This window comes from Sander lucioperca, chromosome 21 (assembly GCF_008315115.2).
Source record: "Sander lucioperca isolate FBNREF2018 chromosome 21, SLUC_FBN_1.2, whole genome shotgun sequence".
Taxonomy (NCBI): domain Eukaryota; kingdom Metazoa; phylum Chordata; class Actinopteri; order Perciformes; family Percidae; genus Sander; species Sander lucioperca.
This window is the reverse complement of record NC_050193.1, coordinates 22097695-22122334: the sequence shown is the minus strand read 5'-3', so window position 1 is coordinate 22122334 and position 24640 is coordinate 22097695. Positions and strand designations below refer to the sequence as shown.

The following is a 24640-nucleotide window of genomic DNA, read 5'->3' as shown; positions in this document are numbered from 1 at the left end:
TAAGTAGAATAGGAATCCTAGAAAGCTCTGCGTATTGTACTATATATATATATATATATATATATATATATATATATATATATATATATATATATATATAATTCCCTATACACACCTGTGTTCCCTGTAAAGTCCTGTTCCTGTCTATCTCCTCCATAAACAAAATCCCTCCCACTTGATCTTTTCAAAACTCTCCGTTTGTCCTTTGGAGAGCCAAGGTTACCATGTCTATCGCTCCCTCCCGCCACAGCAGAGATCTGTCAACAAACTTCTGAAGACTTTCTCACTTGGCAAACTTAAAGAGGAGCGGGGTTGTCCCAGGTGGTAATCAAGCTCCTTCGCCCGCAACCGGTATCTTTAAACAGAATAGATAAAGGGAGGAGCGGGTCATGCAGGAGAGCTCAGGTACTCAGCAGGAAAAGTTCAGTGTATTGATGTGCTGCAAAGGGCTGCTGCTTCACAGAGAGGAGCCCGTCAGACCCCAGGCTTGATACCTGCACAGGTAGCCCAAAGGGAGCTTGGTTAGTGCCCAGAGAAATTGACTTGCTGAAAAAAAAAAAAAAAAAAAAAAAAGATGACTTCCTCTTTCTATCTTTTATTCTCTTACCCACACAAACCCTCATTCACTTAACTTTTGTAGAAAAGAGTAAAAAAACAACAACGCATGGATAGATGACTGTCTTCTTTACTGGAGACTAATGATCCACTGGTGTCTTTCAGTCTTGGCACTGGAAGTGGAGAAGAGCTTTGATGATGGAGGATTGCGGCTGACAGATAAAACTAACCGCCCCCCCCCCGGAGTGCCTCCCATTTCTTATACTACTTAGTTATGTGCTCCACTGTCATTGCTATGGTAACCCATTGTCTTTGTATTTCATCTTTGACACGAAAGTTCAAGCTAAAGGCAGAGGTACCCAGTACGAAATCAAGGTTGCCTCTCGCTCTGTATCTGTTACTCTGCCTACCTCGTCTGTCTCGTCTTTGTCTCCATTCCGCTCCTTTTTTCTGTCTGTATCGGTTCATCATATAGAGTGCTTTTTTGCAATGCAATGCCGTGTCATTGAAGGCCATATTTTCTTTTGGCACTTCTGTGTTTCTACAGCATTAGTTTTAGGTTCCTTTTGTTAGTCTTCCTATTAAGGTCTTTGAATAAACACCTTTCTTACATCAGACATCAAGGTACCAATATACATTGAAAGGTCACAGTATCGAGTGCTACAATGTCTAAAACTCTGCAAAGCTCTCACTGATCTTTGTATTCTCTGCACTGTCTTCCTTACCTCCCTCACCACTTGACTTTGTCTTCAACAAAACTGTTGGCTGCTTTAAAGTTACCTTTGTGCAAATTCATCTGAATTATTTACTAAATTGCTGTTCTGAGCTATTAGAGGGTAGAAAAGAACTTGAAAACGTGTCTGTTTTTTGAGCCCTTTCCCTTTCCCTCTCCTTCCCCCACTCCCCACTTTTTCACCCAAGCACAATTTGATTTGACTTGATTTGATTTGAGCCCTGCCACTTTCAGTTTGAATAAGGTAACCAAGAGTTATTTGCTAGGATAGACAAGGGCCTCACCGGTCGAGGAGGTTTGATGAATTTTCACACTGCTTAAAAAAATTTGAACTTTGCTTTATTCAAATGTAACGCATGACTACAAATACCCGGTGTTTAATGAGGTGTATGAGATGTAAATGTCGAATGGAGCCTCTCCCACTTATCTGCCCCCGCCGAGAATGGTGCCCAGCATCGTAATCATCTGATCTGAATGGATTCAAAGTGTGCTCCTTTATGTGAATGAGTGCTGCTCCATTGCTTTGACGGGGGAGCCGTACAGTGACATCCCCCCGGGGCTCGGGTGGATCAGATGGAGCAGGCTGGGAGATGTGCTGCAGCTTCTCAGGGATCTGAGATGTATACTTATTTTCCCAGGCATCTGTTTTTCCTAAAGGAGTAACACTTCAAATCCCAGATTCTCACTACATTCATGCTACATTAGTGGCCGATTTCAATCCCCAAAAATCAAGTAGCTCATGTTCCGTTTAGTACTAGATGATCTTTTTTTTTCAGTCACTGACATTTTTTTTCCTTTTTTCTATCATCTAGCCACTCTTATTTTTTGGCACCCCTTATTATCAGCTGCTTGAAGTGTTTGCAATCCAGTCATTTGGATTTGCTGCACTCTTGTATGTATAGAAAGCCACTCTGGATAAGTGTGACAGCTAAATGTCTTAAGATGTAAATGTAAGTGTGAGACCTCCTGTGTACAGCTCCATGTCTGACTGTGCATAACCATCAGCAGCTCTAGTAGGGAACCACATCAACTCCTTTCATTGAGTCAAAGTGTGTCCCACTGTTCTGTATCTCTCTCTGCAACCACTCTACAGTACCGGTCATGGCTGAGGAAGGCAGGAATTTACCCAATTCTCTATTGGCTTAATGGAGAGAAAAAAAAAGCTAATAAAATATCAGAGCTGAGATCTGAGCAATTGAACAGCAGATGTTTAGCAACACAGCAGATGTTCTCATATTGTCAGCAGAGAGAGGCAGCATACAGTAGCTCTTTGCTTGTACAGCAGCTTACGTGTGAGCTCATGGATAGGTGCATGTGTACCTCTGCACGTGGCCAAGCCTCTGGATGGCCGCGCATCTGTCTGGGGGCAAGCTAAGCTCAACCTTAAACACTTTGTGTGAGAATCTGTGTGCATGAGCATGCCTAGGCTTGTATTTGTTAGTGTGTGTTTGTGTTAGCGCACCGAATCAAGCTGCTCGCTGCCTTCCTGTCTCTTGTCCCCTCCAGAGGGTCATTCAGCGCCTCTCCCAGCTTCTAATCCCGTCTGTACGGTGGAGATAGAGGGGAGCGGACGGCCGCCGTGCACCCGGGGCGCCGCAAACACAATCACCAGCCTTTCACGGACACTTAACGGGGCTCTGCGCTTGTTCAACAAGGCAAAACGTGGCAGGAGGGATCAATTTAATACAAGGCCTGACTCAAATGGAAAAAGGGTAAATAAATAAGCAATGACAGCGAGGACTGTTGCACAATTTGTGTAGTGGCTGTCCACTTTCTCTCAGTCTCTCCTCTGTGGCTTTTTCCGCCGCAGCACCTATATGATTCCATTTCCTGCCTCAGCAGCATATGGGGACGAGCTGACAAAGAGCAACCCTGGCTCCTCTCTCTCATCGGGGTGTGTTATTTTAATAAATCACTTCTGCCATTGCTTGGTACATTAATTCCCCAGGCCCAGAGGGCTGTGTTGCCACTAGCAGCGATCTGCATGAGGCGCTAAATGATGTGGGGGATCCCCCGGTGAGAGAACAGAGGCTCTCTGAATCTTCCCTCCATCTCAGCCTTGTCGGTTTGACTCTCACCCTGGGCTGGCCCAGCTCTCAGCAGACATCATATAATCAGAGGTCGCGTCGCACATATCAATGAGACGCACATATAGCCAGGAGGCAAGTCACCTGACACCTCACTCTGCGGACACTAGTCCCCTCGCGTGGCTTCATTAGCTTTCTCACTCCGGGGCTTTACGCATGTGTATGGCAATATGTGCACGTGCGGCGTGCACTCTTTCTAAACAGATTTTTAGAGCTGTGTCTTTTCTCTTGGGGAGTAGTTCCTTTTCCATCTAATCCAGAAAAAAATACGTCTCTGAGAGTTTAACCTACATCTCTCAGTTTGCAGAAATGTTCCACTTGTCAAAGAAATTCCGTCACGTCTTTGTGTACCGAGATGATCATAGCCCTCGGAATGAGCCATGTGTCTGCAGGTGGCGGCATGCATAAACACTACGTAGATGTGGCTGTTTTACATGGCTGCTTGATTGAATCCAGCGCAGTGTGACTGCACAGAGGCAGGTGGTAGGAGTAGCAGCCGCCAAAGTGGCAACACTGGCACTAGTATTGTGTTGATGGGGGTGATGTGAATATCCACTGGGGGTTTGCAGACACCTCCATTCCCCCTCCCAGCATCTTGACGCATCATGGACTGGCTTGCAGTTACTTTCCTTTCTTTATACATCATAACTCCTAAGACAGAGGTGAGGTTGCCATTGGTATGCACAGACAACACCGGCAGATTCACCACCCAGAATACCACTGGGAGATTATACCCTTCCTGCTCCACGCAGCAGGGATTCGGCCACCGTAAATAGAGCGCTTGGGAGTGTGCTGTGTGCCCAGAATGACAGAGTACCACAGCAGCCGAACACGCCAGCCATAAGCCGAGCACAAACTCAAGGACTGCCGCAAATACAGTTAATCTCTCATGCTTTCGGGTTGTGGTTTTTACCTTTTCCTACGGGGACTCAGAAATCGTCGCACTGGAGATCCGTCTGGCTGATTGTCTGTGTGCGGTGCGGAACTGTTGGGGCATGCAGGACATAAACTACAAACAGAATCTGTTGGACTTCAGAAAAGATATATCACATGAGAAGGCAAAGAGAAAATGACTTTGGTACAGATTTCGCACATAAACCCTGTTGTCTACATGTCATCCTTTATGTTAAAAGCTGTTCAGTCAAGGCAGGAATTCAGCCTTAATCATGGTTTGCAGAAGAGAAAATTGGCCCCGGTTATTTGCTTTTTGCTCAAACATTAAACTAGATTATCAATAAATTATTCATTGTCTGTTTATATCAAATCGTCTAAGGGACGGAGCACAAGTTTTAGCAGTGGTTCAGCATGCAGATAAAATCTTAAATGAAAAGCAGTTCTTCTGAAGGGCTTATGTAGTATTGGAGACAAACACTGAATGACAGCAAGAGAGGTAATTTGAACGAGTATAATGACTTGCTGTTGCTAGAACTATGGCACATTTTAACAAAAAGCCCAGCAACCTATTACATTATGAATGGGTATATGATGTAGGTGTATACCCAATGTTTTTTTTTTTTTTAGAAAGTTATTTCAAGTTTAATTATAACATTTCATGGTCATGTTTAGTTTTCATCATCGAGCTTTACCAGCTTCTGTTTTTTTTTAGCACATACCGGTTTCCATTAGTCTTACTTGTGCATACTCTGACCCATTAAAACTGCATCTGTGCATTTGACTTAATATGGACACGGAGGGCTGTCTTAATTAATAAGCAGGCATCCACCAAACTAATCTGCCTGTGTTGTGAAGTCTGTCCTTTCCATTAAGTGGGACTCACATTATCTCCTAATCAAATTAGTCACTTATTTGTGGCCCTCCCTTGATGGATCCTATGAAAAAAGGAGCACCGTGTTTGCTGGAGGGGGATGTGTGAAGATGGAACACGGCTGTTTCATTACGATATGAATTTTTTAATAACCAAAGCGTTCGCTGTCATCTCCTTGCTTTGAACGTTTGCAAAGGGTGAAGTTGAATTTGACATTTTATCCACTCTCACAGTTGAGTGTCTAGCTGGTGTGTTGGGGCTAAGTACCTAGCCCAAGGCCACTACCCAATTGCTCAACAGGGGATTGACCCCTGTCATCCACTGATCACTAGTCTGCTTTCTTAATCACTTCCCCACACCGCCTGCCGCACTACCTGATCTTAGTCAATACATTAGCTTCTTCAGCCCTGAGTCTATTCCCAGAGTCATGATTAAGGAGGGAAACCTTATGTGCCCAAAGACGCCACTCTGTCCGTTCTCGGCTGTGCAGATTGCCCCCCGGGAGCTCACGTTTTTAAGGGGGAGTGAAGGCTACCCCTACAGCATTAGGTAGGTTGTGGTGGCCAGCGTCCATGGGGGGAACCCCCGAGCGTCTGATGAATGGCAGCATATGTGGTCGTTTGTCCCGCTGATAGAGTTTTATCCCCTGCCCTTCCAGAGCGGCCAGACAATAAAGAGAGCCACAGCCAAGCGTGACAGGTTAACCCAACAGTAATAGAATAACCTTAATAGTCTGGCTTGAGCCAAAGGCGGCGGCGGGGCCAGCCAAATAGCCGGGCTACCTCGGCGGTGGGAGTGCAGTGGGGACCCGACACCGGCTCTCGCTGTTGTTGTCAGACAGAGGAGCAAGGACAAAGAGGGCAGGGTGATGGCTTAATGGGTGGTTTGATGGCTTCATAGGGTGAAATTGAAGTTGGTGAGGGCAACCAAACAGATGAAACAGGGCACAGGGGGCATTATACAGAAATTAGCCATACATAAGCGTGACGTCAACCAACCGTATTGCTTATATATTTTATAGGAATCCTTGAGCTTCAGCACGGTGGCATTGTCTCTCCCTGCGTCTCCTTCATATGGAGAGTGATTAATGGAGGATGCTATGACACTGTGGCGATGCTCATACAGAAGATTGGAAATAAACACGATCAAAACCGAGCAAACAGTCAAAAGAGATTTAGATGATGCTGTCATGACATTGACGTGAACATGCCTGTTTTCTGGCAGATAACCCTCACAAAGAGACTCCTTCGGGCTACAGGCACCCGCGCAGGCAACGCTTCTGTCTCTGTTTGTTTCTGTAGCACCTCCGCTTGCAGTTTGTCATGTCTGACTTGGGCTTTAATTAGGCCTGCGAATTAAAGCGACGGCAGCAGGGCTGGGAGCCCTCTGTCCACAGCTCAGCCGCCCTCCACGGCATCTCCTCGGAGGACCTCTCTGCTCCATGTGGTTAAGATAATAGAGGCTCGCTCAGAAGATGTTAATTGAGGGGAGATAAAGTGCAGTAGAGGCTGGAGGGATGCAAGGTGCGGGGGTGGAGGGGAAGGAGGGAGGGCTACCTGATTAGAGGCTGAGGTGTTTGACTTACAGCTCTTTTTTGGTGATATACTATATGTACTGCTAGATTTTCAAAAAGGAAGGAAGAAAATACAGGAGCAGCATGCATCAAAAAACGCAGACCGAAAAGCCAGTTATTAAAGTTTCTCCTGAATCATTTGTTGTCCGGCGCTGTGCCGTGCCATGCCGTGCCATGCCGTGCTATGCCGCGCTCGCCTTTCAAGACCAGATAAGGCCAGGAGGATTAATATATTCTACCTCTCAGTAGCTCCTGCAACTGAATGGTGCTGTTAGGTTGTGTAAGGTGGAGTTGAGAGTTTAGTGGGGCTTTTTTTTTTTTCTTCTTTGTCTTTTTTTGAGGGAGGGGGGGGCTGAGAAAGGTGATACAACCACGCCAGCAGGTAGGGAAGGGAGGCAGACTCTACGTGGGCCGAGAAGGTGGAAGCAGGCACAGAAGTGATCTGACCAAAAACAGCTTAAGTGACAGAAGCTACATTAATAGTGGCATATGTCTGGAGCATGGAGAAACTGAAAGAGAGAGAAAACAGATCCTCCTCCAGCCCGAGAGAGGACAGAGGGAACGAGAAAGAGGAGGGCAGGACGAAAAAAAAGAAAAAGGCAGAATACAGTGCCAGCAGCCTCTATAATTGCCTCAATGCCACCGGGATTGTTGTCATTCAATTGAAGCATTCTCTTTCTCTGTACATTCGAGGTGTAAGGGGGGTGGTGGTGGTGGGGGGGTTTTGGGGGGGGGGTGAGGGGGTGCGGATAGTGTGGGCGGGTGGGAGATCCGACAGTGCCCTCCCTCCTTCAGTAACATACAGCGATGAGGGCGATAGCTCCCCTGTAGCGGTTGAATCTCTGGCATCAGTGTGAGCAGCAGAGAGAGCAAGAGAAAGAGAGAGCAAGCGAGTGAGAGATTGCGTGAGAGAGAAAGAGAGAGAGAGAGTGCTGTGGAAGAGTGAGGTAGTGATAAGGAGGTAGGTGGACCGCAGATCAGACCTGTCAGATGTGATTGCGCATCCAAGTGCAACCCTGCATGTGAGTGTGAATGTGTGTGTATGTATGTGAATGTGTGTGTATGTGTGTGAATGTGTGTGTACGTGTGTGAATGTGTGTGTGTATGTGTGTGTGTGTGTGTGTTTGTGTGTTATATTTCCCAAAGAAAACCTACCTCCTCATCTCCCTCCCCCTTTCAAAACAACATACACACAAACACACCATCACTGCCCAAACACACACACACACACACACACACACACACACACACACACACACACACACACACACACACACACACACACACACAAAAACATTCCTCAGGGAATCCTTTATTTCTTTATTTGGGCTCCTGTTGGTGCGTGCATTGGATGCTCTGCTCCCTCCTCCTTCTTCTTCTTCTTCTTCTTCTTCTTCTTCTTCTCCTCCTCCTCCTCCTCCTCCTTGTCCTGCTCTTCTCTCCTCCTCCTCCTCCTCCTCTCCCCTCTTTGCCGCTCTCACAGCCTAGTTTTCTTTTTTTTCCCTCTTCAATCTTGTGTGTGCAGGTTGTATCTGACGGAGGGACCGGTGCCGCGCTCCCATCCCCGCGCTCCCATCCCCGCGCTCCTTCAACAACAGCATTGTGAGTATTCTCATGCTAATTTGGCTTTCTCCAGCCTTCCTAACGTCGGTTTGTCTCTTTTTTTCTTTTCTTCTTTTTTTTTCTTCATTCTTTGCCTCTTTTATGTTTTCATCCGTCGCGCCAAATGCAGCGGCAGCGCGGGAAGGGAGAAAAAGAAGTGGAGACAAAAAGGAATGAGAGAGGATGTACAGAAATAGCGAGAGGAGAGGAAAAGGGAACGGGGGGGGGGGAAAGATACCAGGGGGTGGGGGGAGAGATTGCTGCTGCCGCCGCTGCTGCGAGCTACGCGTTGTGCTTTCGGAGGTGTTTCTCTTGGAGGATGGTGGAATTGCTGAAGGGATGAAGGGGGCGGGTCTTGGGTTTTGTGAGTAGATAGTTGTGCGAGAATGATAGGGGATGTTGTCGACAAGCATAGAGTGGCTCATCAGACAGCCGGGCAGCTGGAACCAAAGCTTTCTCTCTTGACTAAACTTCTGATTCATCCATCACTTGCTAGATTTACACAGACACAGAGGCACCTCTCCAATGTCTTCCCTCCTGTTTTTACTGACATCTTCTTCTTTTATTATTTTGGACTTTTATGTCATGTTGTCATTTCTCATGACGATGTGAGATGTATCATCTGTGCAGGTGGGAGAGGAATTATTGTCTAGATGTACTCAGCACATGTGTGTGCCATACATAATATGCACTAAGTTTGAATGACAACAGAAGCAGCTGCACAAATAAGCTTTTTTCATTCAACATTTGTGACCACGTGTGTGTGTGTGTGTGTGTGTGTGTGTGTGTGTGTGTGTGTGTGTGTGTGTGTGTGTGTGTGTGTGTGTGTGTGTGTGTGTGTGTCTATCAATAATTGTCAAAGAGTTTTAGTTTGTGTGTTTTTGCCAGCAGGAAACATCTTACCATGTTACCATTGCATTCATAGTAACGACTACAATGTGTGTGTGTGTGTGTGTGTGTGTGTGTGTTTGTGTGTGCGCGCTTGTGTGGAGGTCAGTAAGTCAGTGTCCATTCCCACACGCTGCCCTTTGATCAAAGGGCCACATTGAGTCTGCCCACGGCATGTGTCTGAGCCATATGAAGAGTGGCTGTACTCTCTCTGTGTGTGTGTGTGTGTGTGTGTATGTGTGTGTGTGTGTGTGTGTGGGCTGAGATGGATAGACCCTGTGCCCTCACTGCAACACCATGGCTAATGGGCTACATTGCATCAGTGCGGATGGACATGCATCCGGTTGTGCAGCTATGTCACCAAGACCAAAACCTCTCTCAGGCTTTCGCCGGGAGTCACGAAAACACCAATCTTTGTAAAAGGAAAAAAACATATTGGGCCAACAAAACGCTTGCAACACACTTTGGCAGATTCCTTTGGCAGAGTAAAAGGGATTGATCTGAGCGTGGCAATTAGGCAAATTTCAGAACTAAGCATCTGGCGAGGCGAGAACGCTTCGCCTGGCACAGGGTTACCATTTTAGTTCCATTTTGAGACGATGCAGCCCAGAATGTGTTATTTCACAGCACTCCAACAGCACGGCGGCTCAGGCAAAAACCGGCACATGAGGGATCTCTGTGCAGCGCTCATGTTGTGTATGTTGATTTCCACGACCTGCAAAGTAAGAGTAGTGCTTTTTATTAATGATGATCAGGTTAAATATGTGTGTCCATAGCCATGGCGACCGACCTCCCTTTTTTATGACAATGAATCTTCAGCGTAAAATGGCTGGGTTGATAGCAGCCTGCCGATGAGCTTGCTTTCTAAAGTAGGCTGATATAAATGAGAACCATTCCCCCAATTACGGAAGATTAGGTTACCCTCCACCAATCTGAATCCTTAAATCCCTTCTGTTTTTACAGCTCTGTCTGCCGAATGTAATTCAGCCTTGAGACCTGGGCAGAATAGCAATAAAAGAAGGTAGAAACTTTAGCAGGGAAACCAAGGCAGTAAAAATATCCATTGGGAGAGAGCTAAAGCACATGATAATTGACACAGCGCTGTGTTGCACTTGGCTGTAATTAACTGTAACAAAGGTTGTCAGTTGGAAAGGGAGAAAGCCCAGACTATCTTAGTGCATTTAACACACTTAAAAGTGCAACGTTTATCGTGTCTCTCCAGCCTTCACAGAGGGTGCGTTTCAGGTTAGCGTGGGCCTCTCAGCTGTATTTATCCGCATCTTTTGCTACAGGCCCAGTCAGACATTATACAACGCTTCCTTTATGCTTTCCACCACAGTTTGAACACATGAAAAATCAAAAGGAGCCATTGTTACTGGGGGCGACCGTAAAAAAAAAAAAAAAAAAGCTTATCTATTTTTAGTGTACTTTTCCTCATTGTTGCTTGGGCCACGATTCATGCTTACGTCTAGCAGTTGTGTGCCATAAACTATGTTGTGCTTCACAGCAAGGCGCTGGCTGGTGACAACTCTCACCCACACATTAGTGATCTATGAGCCATATACCACAGGCCCCCTGCTGCCTCGCCAGCCGCTTTGAAACGCACAGGACCACAACAATGTCATTCTCCCTGTGTGATAGCGCCCATATGTGTCGAGAGCACCTGTATTAGCGTAATGCGCCAACCCTTTATTTCTCATCCCTTATCACAACCCGGTACACGCTGTACCGAAAGGGGGTGCGGAGGGGGGGGGGGGGGCTCATAAAGATAAAAATCACATTTCACTAGAGGGTGCTTGTGTGACAGTGATATATGCTGTGAGCATCCTGCCACCTCATTGAGATTGGAGTGAGTTCTGGGTGGCTAAATCAATTTGTGCAAAGGCTGTTGGCGCTGGTATTGGTGTCGTGATATGATCTTTGTTGTCCATTTTTAGAGGGCAGTGTGAGCGCAACGACAAGGGCAATAGAATCTGACCACTTTCTCTCTCTTGTTCCTAAGGCTGGTATAAGGGATCTCGCCCAAGAGGATTGTGGGTAAAGTCAGTCTTGTTTGTTGTTATTTTGTTTTCTTCCTCCTAGGTTTAGACACTATGGATTCTCTATTAAGAATGTACCTTCATCCATTACCGCACACGTCCTGATAGAGTGTCCAGAGCCAGAGGCGAGCTCCGTCCATGCATTAATCGCTACAATTACTCAGTGAGGGACCGAGGGTGACAGTGATTCTGGAGGTGCGTCTGAGTACATAAACCAGTAGAGGACTATGGGCGGGTTGTGGTAGACCAGTCGATAGGTGAACCCGACACCCTCCAGTGAAGAAATGAGAACAAGGCTTCAAGATGTGTCAGCAATTTCCTCATATCTATCTCATGAGGTATGGCATTGTGTGTTATACCATTAAAGCCATAATCTGGGGAATTTCTCTTTAGATATTTTGTCTCTATTAGCTGAAAACTACACAGCTTTACCGAATGCTGTTAAAGGTCCCATATCATGCTCATTTTCTGGTTCATACCTGTATTTTAGTGTTCTACTAGAACATGTTTACATGCTTTAATGTTCAAAAAACACATTATTTTTCTCATACGGTCTGTCTGAAAATACCTGTATTCACCCTCTGTCTGAAACACTCCGTTTTAGCGCCTGTCTCTCTAAGCCCCTTTCACCGAAAAAGCCCATTCTGCTCTGATTGGTCAGCGTTTCCGGGTTTTTCCGCATCTGCGCTCTTTGTGTCTCTGCACCGCCATTGCATATCGTCACTGTGGTGGCACTTTCTACCTATATTATAGTATATTTGTGACTTCACAACCGTACAAAAGTCCTGGCGAGTAAGTCCTTACAATATAGGACCTTTAAGTCATTTGATGCACATGATGTGTTTCATGGTTTCATTCATGTGAATAACCCAAAAAATAACTGTGTAAAGCACTCAAGTTACATAAAAAACAGAGGAGTCAAAGTTCCCTCATTCATCAAAATTCACCAAGGGAGACGTCGCACTCTTTGACTGACTTGTGATCTCTGGGAAGTGGAGTGCAACATCACCACAGCAACGACTGCTTAGCAACAACGATGTTGCCAACTTCTAAAAAAACAAAACAAAGCAAACTAAGAAAAAAAACAACAACAAAGGTGATCTCAGAAATTACTTGATTTAGTGTGTTGGGATGTAACTGCCGCGTTTGTTTGATGGCACGGACTACTGCGGCGCTGGCTGTACAGATGTTCAGCATGAGAGATGCTCGTAAAGAAAAGGAGGCCAGTGGTCAAATCAAGGCTGTCAAGTCAGGGAAATAAACCGTAGGAGGGAGAGCTGAACACGCCGCAGCTCTGAGGGCTCCTTATTGTCTGTACAAGGGCAGCAGAGTTATTCTTTGTGTTACGCTTTTGAAATGTGACTTATAACGATGTGAATGTGCCAGTTAATCAGAGCGGCATTGTTGGTCATAATAAGTGAATGGAGTTTAATAGGTGACTGTCTTCCACTTCCCTTCTTATCTCACAGTGACTTTCACGTTCTTGTAGCGCCTGCAGCAAGTAATCATGGGAAATAAACGACTCAGAGACGTACGGTATATTTTAATTAAGGACAGTTTTTAGCATCATGGGAGGGAATAAAAGGGACATTTGGTCTTGTGCACACACATATGCATGTAGAGCCATTTTCTTTGGGTTTGGTTTTCTCATTAATCACAGCCGAACCATGTCTGATACTAGCGTACAGGAGATGAAACCAGGCTGGAGCGACGGAGTCGAATATTTGAACATCTCAGTGCTGATGTGTGCAAAGCAGAGTGTGTGTCTGCAGGGGAGGCTTTGAAATTTCATCCACTCCATCCCTTTTAACTCTGCGGAGGGGATGTGTGTGTCTCACTCCAGTTGGCCAATGGCTGTTAGGAAGCTCCTGAACACCACCACCAACACCCCTCCAATCATTCAAACGTACCCGCACACACACACACACACACACACACACACACACACACACACACACACACGCTTCGCTATCTGCCTGTCCTCCTCTTCCCCCACCCCCTCTTCTACTCCACAGACCTGCATTGTGTCAGATAGTTTAATGTGAAATTGCTTTTCTTTCAAATTTCCCCCTGGAAACGCAGGTCGTCGCAAAATGTTACATCTCATAATGGCGTGTTATTGTTGTTCTTTCATACGAGTCCTTGGCTCCTTAGTGCGGGTTTTTCAGCGCGGAGCTGAAGTCACACGCTATTTTTCTCTCCGCTGCTGCAGCTTCACCTCGCTTTTGCCATCTTGGATTCTACAGCGAGCTCTTCCTCTGCTGCGCCCGTGGTAACCCCGCTGAAAAATTTATCACCACCTCACTCTATGATTACGCTATGCATTAGCAGGGCTTAAATTTAATTTGTCGGCAGGCCCTCGCGGCAGTGCTACGGGCCTGGCCTATCAGAGACACTTTGTAAAGGCCCTGGAAGAGCCTCCCGGGGTGATCCTATCAGTCAGACACACTGTCAGCAGACACACTCAGTTAGTCAGCATTGAGTCAGAAATGTGGCCCAGCCAAGCCACACGCCACCGTTTGCTGCTCCGCTGGGCCGCTGCTCTGGGCATCAAGCTCCCCCGCCTGCCAATCAAAGCTCCAGCAAGGATGCTGACCTTTGTTCCCCTGTTGAAATGAATGCTCTTCAACAGGTGATCCAACCGACATCCCTGCCTCGGTACCCTCAAGTTTAAATATAGCATAGTTTTCTTTCGTTTTTGGTTTCACCCTGCCTTCAAAGCGCTGCTGTGTTTATGTCAGTAGCTCTGTAAGATGTACTCACATTATCGCATGTATTTTTAGACTTTATTCAGTACCCAATGTCAATCCTCTGATGATCACCTCAATAATAATCACCTGTCCTAAAGTGGCTATTAGTGCTTTCCACTCCGGTGATTTACATTAATACCCTGTGGTTAATGTCATGTTTCTTTACTCAGAGTATGTGGAACATTCAAGTGCAAGGCGCTACCTCTGCAGTTATACGCTGTGTAATTATGTTCCCTTTTGCTTTGCCTTATTTTTACTTTTAGACAACTATCAAAACAGCTTGATCCGAGGCCACTCGAGGCTGCTTTCAACGCCGCTTGCGGAATGAGAAGGTCAACTTTTAAGGCATTCCGTGCGGGGAAATGTTTAAACCAGCTAGTTACTAAGCGAAGCAAGAGGTCCTTATGCTTCCTGCAGCTCTAATTGGGATCCATTTTCATTTTTTCATATGGTTTTAAATGTCAAGAATAGAGCACACACAAAATGTTTTGAATTTGCTCGGGAAGGCCTCAGTCCCTGGGTCAGAAAGGTTGAAATCATATTGGTTTATTATGAAAAGAACACATACTGTAACACGGCACTCTATGGCAGAGTTTTACCATTGAAAGAGAAAAAGAAAAAAGATGATATACTGCTTCTGACCTCATCCATGGTCCGCTGAGAACATAATGTCAAAAGTTGCCAGCGCCTTTCTTCATTTGACAGAAACAAATCCTCAGGAAGGAATCAGTGGCCCTCCCTCCCTGTGTGGAGGCTGTAAACTCTCTTCCTGCCTGTGTGGGTCTCCCCTGGGTGCTCCATTCTCCCCTCACGGTCCAAGCTGGGTGGATTGGAGACTTTCAGTTCCCCAAATGTATGAATGAGAATGTGTATTTTTATATAAGGGGACCCATGTGTCCTCGTGGTGGAAGCTCAGTAATGTGGAGACTAAACATACAGCTCTAATAGCGGCTACCGTTGGTTGTGCCTAGTTTTATCAAAGATTCTCTCTTACTAAGCGCATTACACGCTGTGCCAATGGTGTGAAACGGTACACACTTCCTGTCTCCTAAATGGGCGTGGCCTCCTTTGAAATTGCAATGAATGCCATGTGGATGGATCAAAAGTTATATTTCTATAATTTAATATTTTCTTTTGCTGACATTTGATATTTACACAGCTAAAAGACACATTTAGCATCACGGAAATTTGTTTTGTCAGGGCGTTCCTGAACGTTAGTTGACGTTAGCTTATCTGAGTTGCCAGATCTCGCGAGAGTTTGTTCCTGAGACAGAAACAGGCCTCGAACAAAAATTTTAAGTGTCAGAATTTTCTGGCGATATGTGGGTCCAATATTTACTTTGGTGACTATGGGGCGATATAATTGTTCATAATCTGTGTTCATGTTCACTTCTCCCATTGGAATCAATACACTGGGGACCTGCTGCTAGTCTCCTAAAGAGGCGTGGCGGCGGCGGAGCCCACATGAAACAGATACAGGAAATTACTCTGAGTTGGGGCATCTCGGTTATAAACCGTCTCTGGTTTAATTCCTAAATAGAAACTACAATAATATAATTTATTGTGTCTGTGTGTGTGTGTGTGTGTGTGTGTGTGTGTGTGTGTGTGTGTGTGTGTGTGTGTGGAGCTCCTGAAGTCCGACACGTCTTACCAAATTTGCAATTAGCCATATATTTTCGTAAAACGGATTGTTTGAAAGCTAGTTTAAACCAAAGATTTACAATAACAATACATGTTTACACTTTAAACTACTTGCAAAAAACAGTGGTCTGCAACATTAAAACCTGCCAGTTCACGGCACTGCAACTGGACGAGACGGTGTATCATAACTCTTCTTCTCTTCTGTGCTTCTGTCAGCTTTGTTTGCCGCAGCTCCGCGCTGCCTTCATGGAAACGGGACGTCAGAGCATCATCTTAAAGAGCATCATCTTAAATGAGCTCCGTACTTCAGCGTCAGCTGCGTTCAGATAAAACAAAAAAAGCAATCGCCACAGGGTGGTGCGACGTCTTGTTGTGTTCTTTAACCCCCCAATGTAGCACAAGTAGACTTTATATTTCACAGTAACAGTTTTTCGTCAGATCTTTTATAGAACACAACATTTCCTACTGCACCTGAAGGCAGCTTTATCTCACGGAGAAAGAGAGAAAGAAAAGAGACGAGCGAGAGACATCGACTGTGCTTTGTTGTTTGGCAAACATTTCGCTGTTTCACAAACTCCCAGGCAGTTCAGGGCTTGTGTTAGGTGTTTTAAAACTTTCTTGTGGAAGCGATAGAGGCAGTGATGTTTCCTGTTTACTGTACGGGATTCTCACACCTCCACAAAACGCAGCGCAATGTGGGGTTGCGTTTCTGGTCCGTGTACTTGGTGGCCAACGGATTTTCGTTTTGAAAGGAAAAAAACAAAAAACAAAAACGGCCAGTTTCCCAATTACCATTAGTAAATAGGAAAACAAAAAACGGAAAACAACCCATTATTCGTTTTTTGTTTTGATATTAAAAAACGGAAAACGAAAAACAATCTCGTTATCCGATTGTCTTTGATGTATTTGTAGATGGAACTCGGAATTTAAAATACGTGTGTATAAGTCGTATTCCTTAATTTTGCATTGGTATTTTTTTCGTGACCCAGAAGTTACTCCCGCCACGCCAAGACCCGCCCTTCAATAGCATTTATTGGCCAGTACCGCCTGTAAGATCCATTCTCTGCATGCGCATAATTACGTAGTAGAAAACTAACAATGTCCCTGTGCGATTTGTAACCATAGACTGTATATAAGTAACGTGTCAACACTTTACGACCAAACATTACAACTTTTTTATTAAATCTTTTTTTATTAAATCTTTATTATACAATAGTCATAGCTACAAACATTCGAAACTTGTCACTGATCCAAAACCGTGTAGCGACATCGTTGTTGTGTTGTTTACGTTAATGTTTTTACCTAATACTTCGTCTTGACTAATAACCATAGACTGTCTATTATTAATGCGATGAAGTGTAAACGTACATAAGTGTCCTTTTGAAGATGGGATGACAGCTCTCCCAGCCACCACTGCTGTATACCACTATAGTAGCTACATGCTAACGGCAGTAAACACTATAGTAGCTACATGCTAACGGTCATCTTAGCTGGCAATGTTGTTAAATTCTCCCCAATTCCGGGTCACATTCCTGCTGAAACATGTCCGATTGTGTAGTGTTTGGTCTGCGATTTTTGACGTTAGAAAGTGCTGCTTCGTTTCACTACAATCTAAAGTTAGCATACTCATAGCTAACTATTGTAGCTGCATGCTAACGCGACATAGCGGAGCATATATATAGCTAGCTATGTACGTATGTAGCAGGACTTTGTACCGTAAAAAATCACCAATAAAGGGTTCTAAACCAAATACTAAACAAATACAAATACAGTAAAGTGACCGGAATTAGGGGTGAAATGTCCAGCATTGAGCTACATAATAGTTTGCTAGGAGTTAGCTGGTCTCTCACAGAGATCTCATTTGTAGCCCTGTTTTTACCTGATACTTTCATAAAAGTACAAACACATGAAGTGAGAGGTATACACATGCTTAAACTTTATTTAAAACATGGTTAATTTGAAGCAGGATGGAGTCATGACTTATAACACCAAAGCAAGGCTTCTAGCTCAGGCTAGCTAGCGTTAGCAAATTACCTTCAAAGTTGCAAAGAAATGACGAAACGTAAAATTTGAAGCCTTTATTTAATTTGCTACATGGTGTTGTACTGGATGGCCGGACGACCCTCCGTATATCATTAACAGATACTTTAGGCAACTCCAGCAAACACCTTGTAAACTTCATCTTTGCCATCATAACGGTCTACTGTCACTGTCTAATGTTTTCTTCCGGTAACCGGGAATGTCCAAACATCCTTACGCCAATGCGTGCATAGAGCTGTGAAGTTTGCCGGTGTTCGCGCAAGCGTAGAACTGATCAGGCAGTGCACAGAACGGATTTTACAGGCGGTACGGATCGGGTACTGACAAAGGTACAAAGAATAAGATTTATACACACATTTTAATTTCCGAGTTCCATCTACAAATACATCAAAGAAAATCGGATAACAAGATTGTTTTTCGTTTTCCGTTTTTTAATATCAAAACAAAAAATGAATAATGGGTTGTTTTCCGTTTTTTGTTTTCCTATTTACTAATGGTAATTGGGAAACTGGCCGTTTTTCGTTTTTGTTTTTTTCCTTTCAAAACGAAAATCCGTTGGCCACCAAGTACACGGACCGTTTCTCCAAACGTTTTTTATTTACTCGCAAGACAGGCGATAGCAAACCTATACTATTCTAAGCATCAAAAAGGGCTCTCACTAACTTTCAAAGGTTTTAAACTTATTTCCATTCGGAAGTAAATCCTTCTGCTTTTACCCCTTGATAAGTGCCAACTTGTTTTCCGTTGGAACAATTCGGTTATAGATTTAGATTTGAATGAAAAATAGATTTTAATGTTAAATTGCTAGCTGTTTCCGATTGGCTACTGTTAGTGTTTGTAACACCTAATTAAAGTTTGAATGTTACATATCTAGTCGTTCTGATTGGCTGCTGTTACCTAATTTAAATTGAATGTCAAATGGTTGCATTTTTTTTGAAACACCTTTTTTGATACCTGGGAAACTAATAAATATGTTGTTTGTCATTCAATGATATGATTTTTTGATTATTTGTGATAACAATAGTAACAACAATAAAAGGCCTAATATTAGGGTGTAATCATTAATATTCGGGGCAACTAGCCTACATCTTATTTGATGGGGGCGTTTAGGGACCTGGATAATGGATAGGGGGGCGCTGGCACAAAAAAGGTTGAGAACCACTGATATAGTTGATTTCTCGCATAAAAAAGTGAATTTAATAACGAAATAGCAGACAAACAATATATAACATTGCAGTGTCTGAAATATGAGACCTGCTGTCTCGTCTCCAATGTATGTGTATGTGGTTCGCTCAACCAATCATTGCGCAGCTCATCTAAATATTCATGAGCATACCATATTTGGAAGAAAAGCTCTTGTTCCAAATAGTGCCATATTCACAGGGTAGTTATAAGGGGCCATAGAATAGCACTCGGGCCATTTTCAGTCCAACCAATGTTACATACCCTATTAGGAGACCTTAAGGAACAGTGTGAAATACATTATGTAGTGTGGTACATTGCGAACAAAGGTCACATATTATATTGCATAAAAGCCTAGTCTAAAAATGGCAGAGCAACCTGTGCTTTAAAAAAAAAATCTCAAATCGAACCGTGACCTTAGAATCGAAAATGTAATCGAATCGAGGATTTGGAGAATCGTGACACCCATTGTGTGTGTGTGTGTGTGTGTGTGTGTGTGTGTGTGTGTGTGTGTGTGTGTGTGTAAAAAGGTTGTGTAAAAGCAAATAAATCCACAGATTTGCTGCAACTTATTGTCGTCAAACGTTCACTCTTACAAACGCTGCTGGCGACGATCCCTCAGTGATTTGTACAGAAACCTGTCCAGGTTTAATCCGAAACGTACACCTAATGCTGTGTATATGTGACCATGAATAGCTGTTAGGAAAATAAATTAATGAAATGCCCTGGAGACTGGGTTTTGTATCTGAGGTTCAAATGCAATTCCTCTTCCTGTAACAATGTATAATCCCTTGTCCAAGCAGGCCTGTATTTCTACCTTAAACATCCCTTTCATTCCTTCATTTAATAAATGACACCCAGAGGACGAAACGGGGACAAGTCCCTGCTGACACCTGTGAAATATAGACTGATAATGCTCCTGCCACTCGCCTATTGCCGCTCCCTTCCACCTCCTTCTGTCTGACAGGCTGGCCCAATGCATGTATCATAATGAGTGGATCTCTACGCCGTCAATTAGGAGCACCTTAAGCGTGTGAGTGAACTTCTGTGATTCCTGAGAATAAAGGAAGGGATGAAGGATCTCTCCTGGCTCATGGGAGTGAGCACCATTTCTCCTTCGAGTGCACGTAGCATCCCCTCAGTTTCAGCCTTGTGCCAGACAATTACGAGCAGAGTGCCTATTGCTTCTTCATTTTTGTGTATGCGTGTGCAGTGAATATGCTGTGGCTTGTCCCAGTGGTGGTGTGGCGGAGAGAGGCAAAGCATACCAGCTCTTCCATGCACCCCCCCACCCCCCACCCCCCACCCCCACCTCCTTTTGCAGATGTGAAAAACCTCAGTCAGTCCTTGTCTGCATGGCTCACTTTAAATGATTTAATTACTTGCTTTAGACTTGAGCAATTATAGCTGAGCAGCACATATGTTAATTATATCTGACCTCACATTTTTGCTGCTCTGTTAATTGTTCGCTTAGATGACATTCCGAGATGACTGTTATTGCTGCCTGTGTATCGGACAATTACAATTTTTTTTTTAAATGACAGCTGTGTGACAGATTTTGGTCAACGGAAAAGTTTAAGTTGCAGCAGTTCCGGTTCCAGATGAAGGGGTCCACGGCATGTAGGCCTTATGACTTGTCCTTTTAACCCCTCTTGTCTGCCTCTGTTGCCAACAGTTAAACACACCCCCTCTGCATCTCTATGAACGAGGACTATTTTGATGTTTTTATGAACTATTTTCAAAGGGGTTACAGCCGAGGACTGAGGCTGCAAAAACTGCGCATGTTGGCAGAGAGGGAAACTTTTTTCTGGATGTAGAACTCACTTCCTGTTGTTTATGAGATGATGCATTTTGTTTTTCTAGGCTCCGAAAATCCATTAAAAAACTGCTTTCAGAAACAAATTGCCACCTGAACTAATATATCTTGTTGAACGACACATGTATTGCAATTTTTCCAAACATGGTTTTATCACACAGCTCATTATCACATTTAATGGAGACTGTTTTCACTTTTGCCATTATTGCACACTGTGCTTTAATTCTCCTGGCAGTGAGGAGGCAGAACAGAAGTTAAGGCAGCATGGAAGGCAGATACACACAGCGAGCTCTTCAAATTCATTTTGTCTTGTGATATGATTGCAGCTGCATGACTGTGGCCTTATGAGGCAATGGCAGGAGAAATGAAAAATACATGTGCCGCTCAACACGATTACATTTGTTAATGTAGCAGTATATCTCCACATGCTGTTTCTAATGGACTGTGCTTTTGTTTGTCACCTTAAGTGAGCGGGGACGTTTCTTGTTTCACTTCCCTACGTCAAAGTTGAATTTGGGAAAAATAAGATGAATCTGTGGCATTGTGTTTCTTGTGTTATAGTTTGTGATTTTAGATATACCTAGTGCAACATAAAAAGTTTGGCTAGAAATGTCTTGGTTTTTACTGTCCAACCTGAAGTTCAAGTTTAGACAAAATGAAAAAGACATAATTGTCATCTTCACAAACGATGCTACAACAAACATGAACATGATTAATGCCAAACTATCTTTTAATTTCTTCTCCCTTCACAAAAATTAAGAACATCAGAGGTAGATGAAATAATGTACGGCCACACTCGGAAATATCTCCATGTCTTTGCATAGAAAGGGGTTGAATTTCAGCATCTATAGGTATCAGCTGCAGTATATAAATCCTGATCCATTTCTGATTTATGATTTTGAGTCTTATGCCTAGTCCGCCCATACACAAGTATATTCGAAAACAGGTTTTTTCCAGTCCACACAAGCACCGTTAAGAAAAAAAAGTTCCTCAACGTAGTGGAAGAGTAACTCAATTCTCTATGTATGTGCAAAAGTCCTTTTAGCAGTTAGAACCAGCACACGTCCAGCATTGCACGAAATGTCACCTCATTTGTTACGCCTCACAAAGTAGTTACTGTGCATACTCTAACGTTACAAGCCCAAACTATGTTTCTGAACATCTTCACCCATTAAAAAAAAAAACATAAAAAAATACCTTAGTGAAGGCCTAACTCTCACTAGGCCTTAAGGCCCTGACACACCAACCAGACGGGCCGACCGTCGGCAGAAAAGCCAGTCGGACTGATCAGTCGGGTCCCCGAGGTCCAAAAAATGCCTCAGAACACACTGAGGCGACGCTGACTTGAGCATACGCTCTGCGCGTGCGCAAAACGTAATACGTCTCCATACCAGCAGGTGGCGCTGCTCTGTATTGTTTCCATTAACAGTCTGATTATTTCCCAGAAAATGAAAACCGGCAGCTGATTGGACGAATGCGTCACGTGGTTCTTTTTTCTCCGGAAATTCACAGCCAGTCATGGCGGCTTGTTCAGAATACGATCTCATATTGTACTAAAATAGTTCACCGAAACGTGTTTCTGAAAACATTTTAAGCGAGAAATAGGCCGTGCAGTTTCTGAATCTTTCTTCATTTCAGATTTACAAAGGTCAGTTTAAAAGATTTTCGTCAGATTTTGAGCGGCTCATCCGCTCCCCATTTCCAGGCGAGTCCCGACTGCCCTGTCTCCAGACTGAACATGTCGGGTCGGCCCAAATGAATGCCGACGGCTCCTCGGACGGCCGATGGCACGGGACACACCGAACAGACTCAAGTCACCGACCTCGCCAGACAGTCCGACGGCCGATTATCGGGCTGGTGTGTCTTCTCTCTTAGTGAACAGAGAGTGAACAGCATAAAGCAAAATTCCCTGCAAATGAAAACTTACTTTGGCAACAATTCTGATTCTGAAAAAGAATCAACAGCAGCCAGCAGTTTGCTCCTTCCATAGTGGACACAGATTAGTTGTCCTCTTTGGAACTGTTATGTTACTTTGAAAAGTTACATAAGTGCTGGTTGCCAGATGTCTCTTATAGCTGATAATGCTGCTCATTTTGGCATTTAACCTTATATGAATCACCACAGTGTTTGTAATTGTGATCAAGTTACTCCGAGAAACTCTTTTTCTTAGGTTCTATTTTAGATTTTTTGCTAATGTTGCAGTATTGCGTGTGTGTGTGTGTGTGTGTGTGTGTGTGTGTGTGTGTGTGTGTGTGTGTGTGTGTGTGTGTGTGTGTGTGTGTGTGTGTGTGTGTGTGTGTGTGTGTGTGCGCTCGCTGTTTTGGTTGAGATTCTAAGTTGATGGCAGCACCCATTCATTAAGCGCAGTGGCTCAGGCTTCTCCCCACTAGGATTCACAGACAGCTGTCAGTTCAGTGAGTGGCTCCTGCACTGATTGTACGTCAAGATTCCCTCCGACTTGCACATTCCACTGCACATACTTACTTCGACATTTACATACCCATCAACCCAGGGCCGCGGCAGTGTGAGCGCTGGGCGGCTGTCAGGATCGATTACACAGCGACGACCTTTGCTCCCACGTGTATCACCAATGTTCAGGTTTGTGTTAAAGTGGATGCTTATATATATATATATATATATATATACTCTGCAAAGAAAGAAATGTCCTCTCACTTTCAATTGCTTTTATTTTCAGCCAACTTAACATGCTTAAAACTTTGTATAAACATAAAAAAATTCAATTCTACTCAGAACTAAACTGAACGTTTCACAGACGTGACAAAATCAAAAGTCACAGTCAGTATCTGGTGTGGCCACCAGCTGCATTAAGTACTGCAGTGCATCTCTTCCTCATGGACTGCCCCAGGTTTGTCAGTTCTTGCTGTGAGATGTTACCCCACTCTTCCAGCAAGGCACCTGCAAGTTCCCGGACATTTGTGGGGGGCATGGTTCTCGCCCTTACCCTCCAATACAACAGGTCCCAAACGTGCTGGGATTGAGATACGGGCTCTTCGCTGGCCATGGCAGAACACTAACATTCCTGTCTTGCGGGAAATCGTGCACAGAACTAGCGGTATGGCTGGTGGCATTATCATGCTGGAGGGCCATGTCAGGATGGGCCTGCAGGAAGGGTACCACATGAGGGAGGAGGATGTCTTCCTTGTAACATTCTGCAACTTGTGATTTTGACCATCCTTAGAGAGAGAGAGAGAGAATTTAAAGTGCCCATATTATGAAAAAATCACTTTTTCTGGGATTTGGGGTGTTATGTTGTGTCTCTGGTGCTTCCACACACATACAAATTTTGAAAAAAATCCACCCATGCTGTTTTGAGTGAGATACGGTTTCTGAATGTGTCCTGCCTTCAGTCTCTGGGTGAGCTGTTCAAAATCAGCACGGCTTGTGACGTCACAAGCCGAAACGAGCAGGCTAACCGCAACCATTAGCTCGTAGCGTTAGCATGCTAACGCAATGGCTAACGCTGGCATGCTAACGCTAGCATGCTACCTCGTTCTCAATAGCAAAGCACTGCTACAACACACACAAGTTCACCATAATCTACAAAAGAACTACTTACATGTGCGCCCTCATTTAGAAGTCTCCCAGCTAATCCTGCCTTGTAACTGACCAAAGTTGTAGAAACAGCCTTTCTTTTACTGTCTATGGAGCTAGCTAGCTGACATGATCTACATCTGAGCTATTGGGCATGTGCAGTGCAATCAAAGATAGTACAGAAGAAGAAGAAGAAAAGAGGTCTCACTCTGTAGCTAAAACAGAGACCAGGTGAAAAGAGGATCTGCAGCAGTGAGAGAGAGCACTGCAGTACAACACAAATATGGTGTTTTTTGAAAATTAAACCATGTAAACCTATTCTGGTACAACCTTAAAATACAATTATGAACCTGAAAATGAGCATAATATGGCTGCTTTAAAGCTGTATTAATTGATTTTTTTTTAACACAGACAGAC

The 24640-nt window shown here is 44.2% G+C and overlaps 1 protein-coding gene across 4 annotated transcripts in view; it reads left to right on the top strand.

The window, feature by feature from the left end:
- Positions 1-24640, top strand: part of LOC116064006 (RNA binding protein fox-1 homolog 3-like) — a 428560-nt gene that overhangs the window by 149095 nt on the left and 254825 nt on the right. For 2 of the 4 annotated variants that reach the window (XM_031319063.2, XM_031319064.2), the window contains one exon: positions 8239-8315. The exons of 1 other annotated variant lie outside the window; for it this stretch is intronic. The gene's annotated coding sequence lies outside the window, so the exon portion shown is untranslated. Of the gene's footprint in view, positions 1-8022; positions 8316-24640 lie in introns of those variants that run through there. One more of the 4 variants, XM_031319065.2, reaches the window with a different exon arrangement.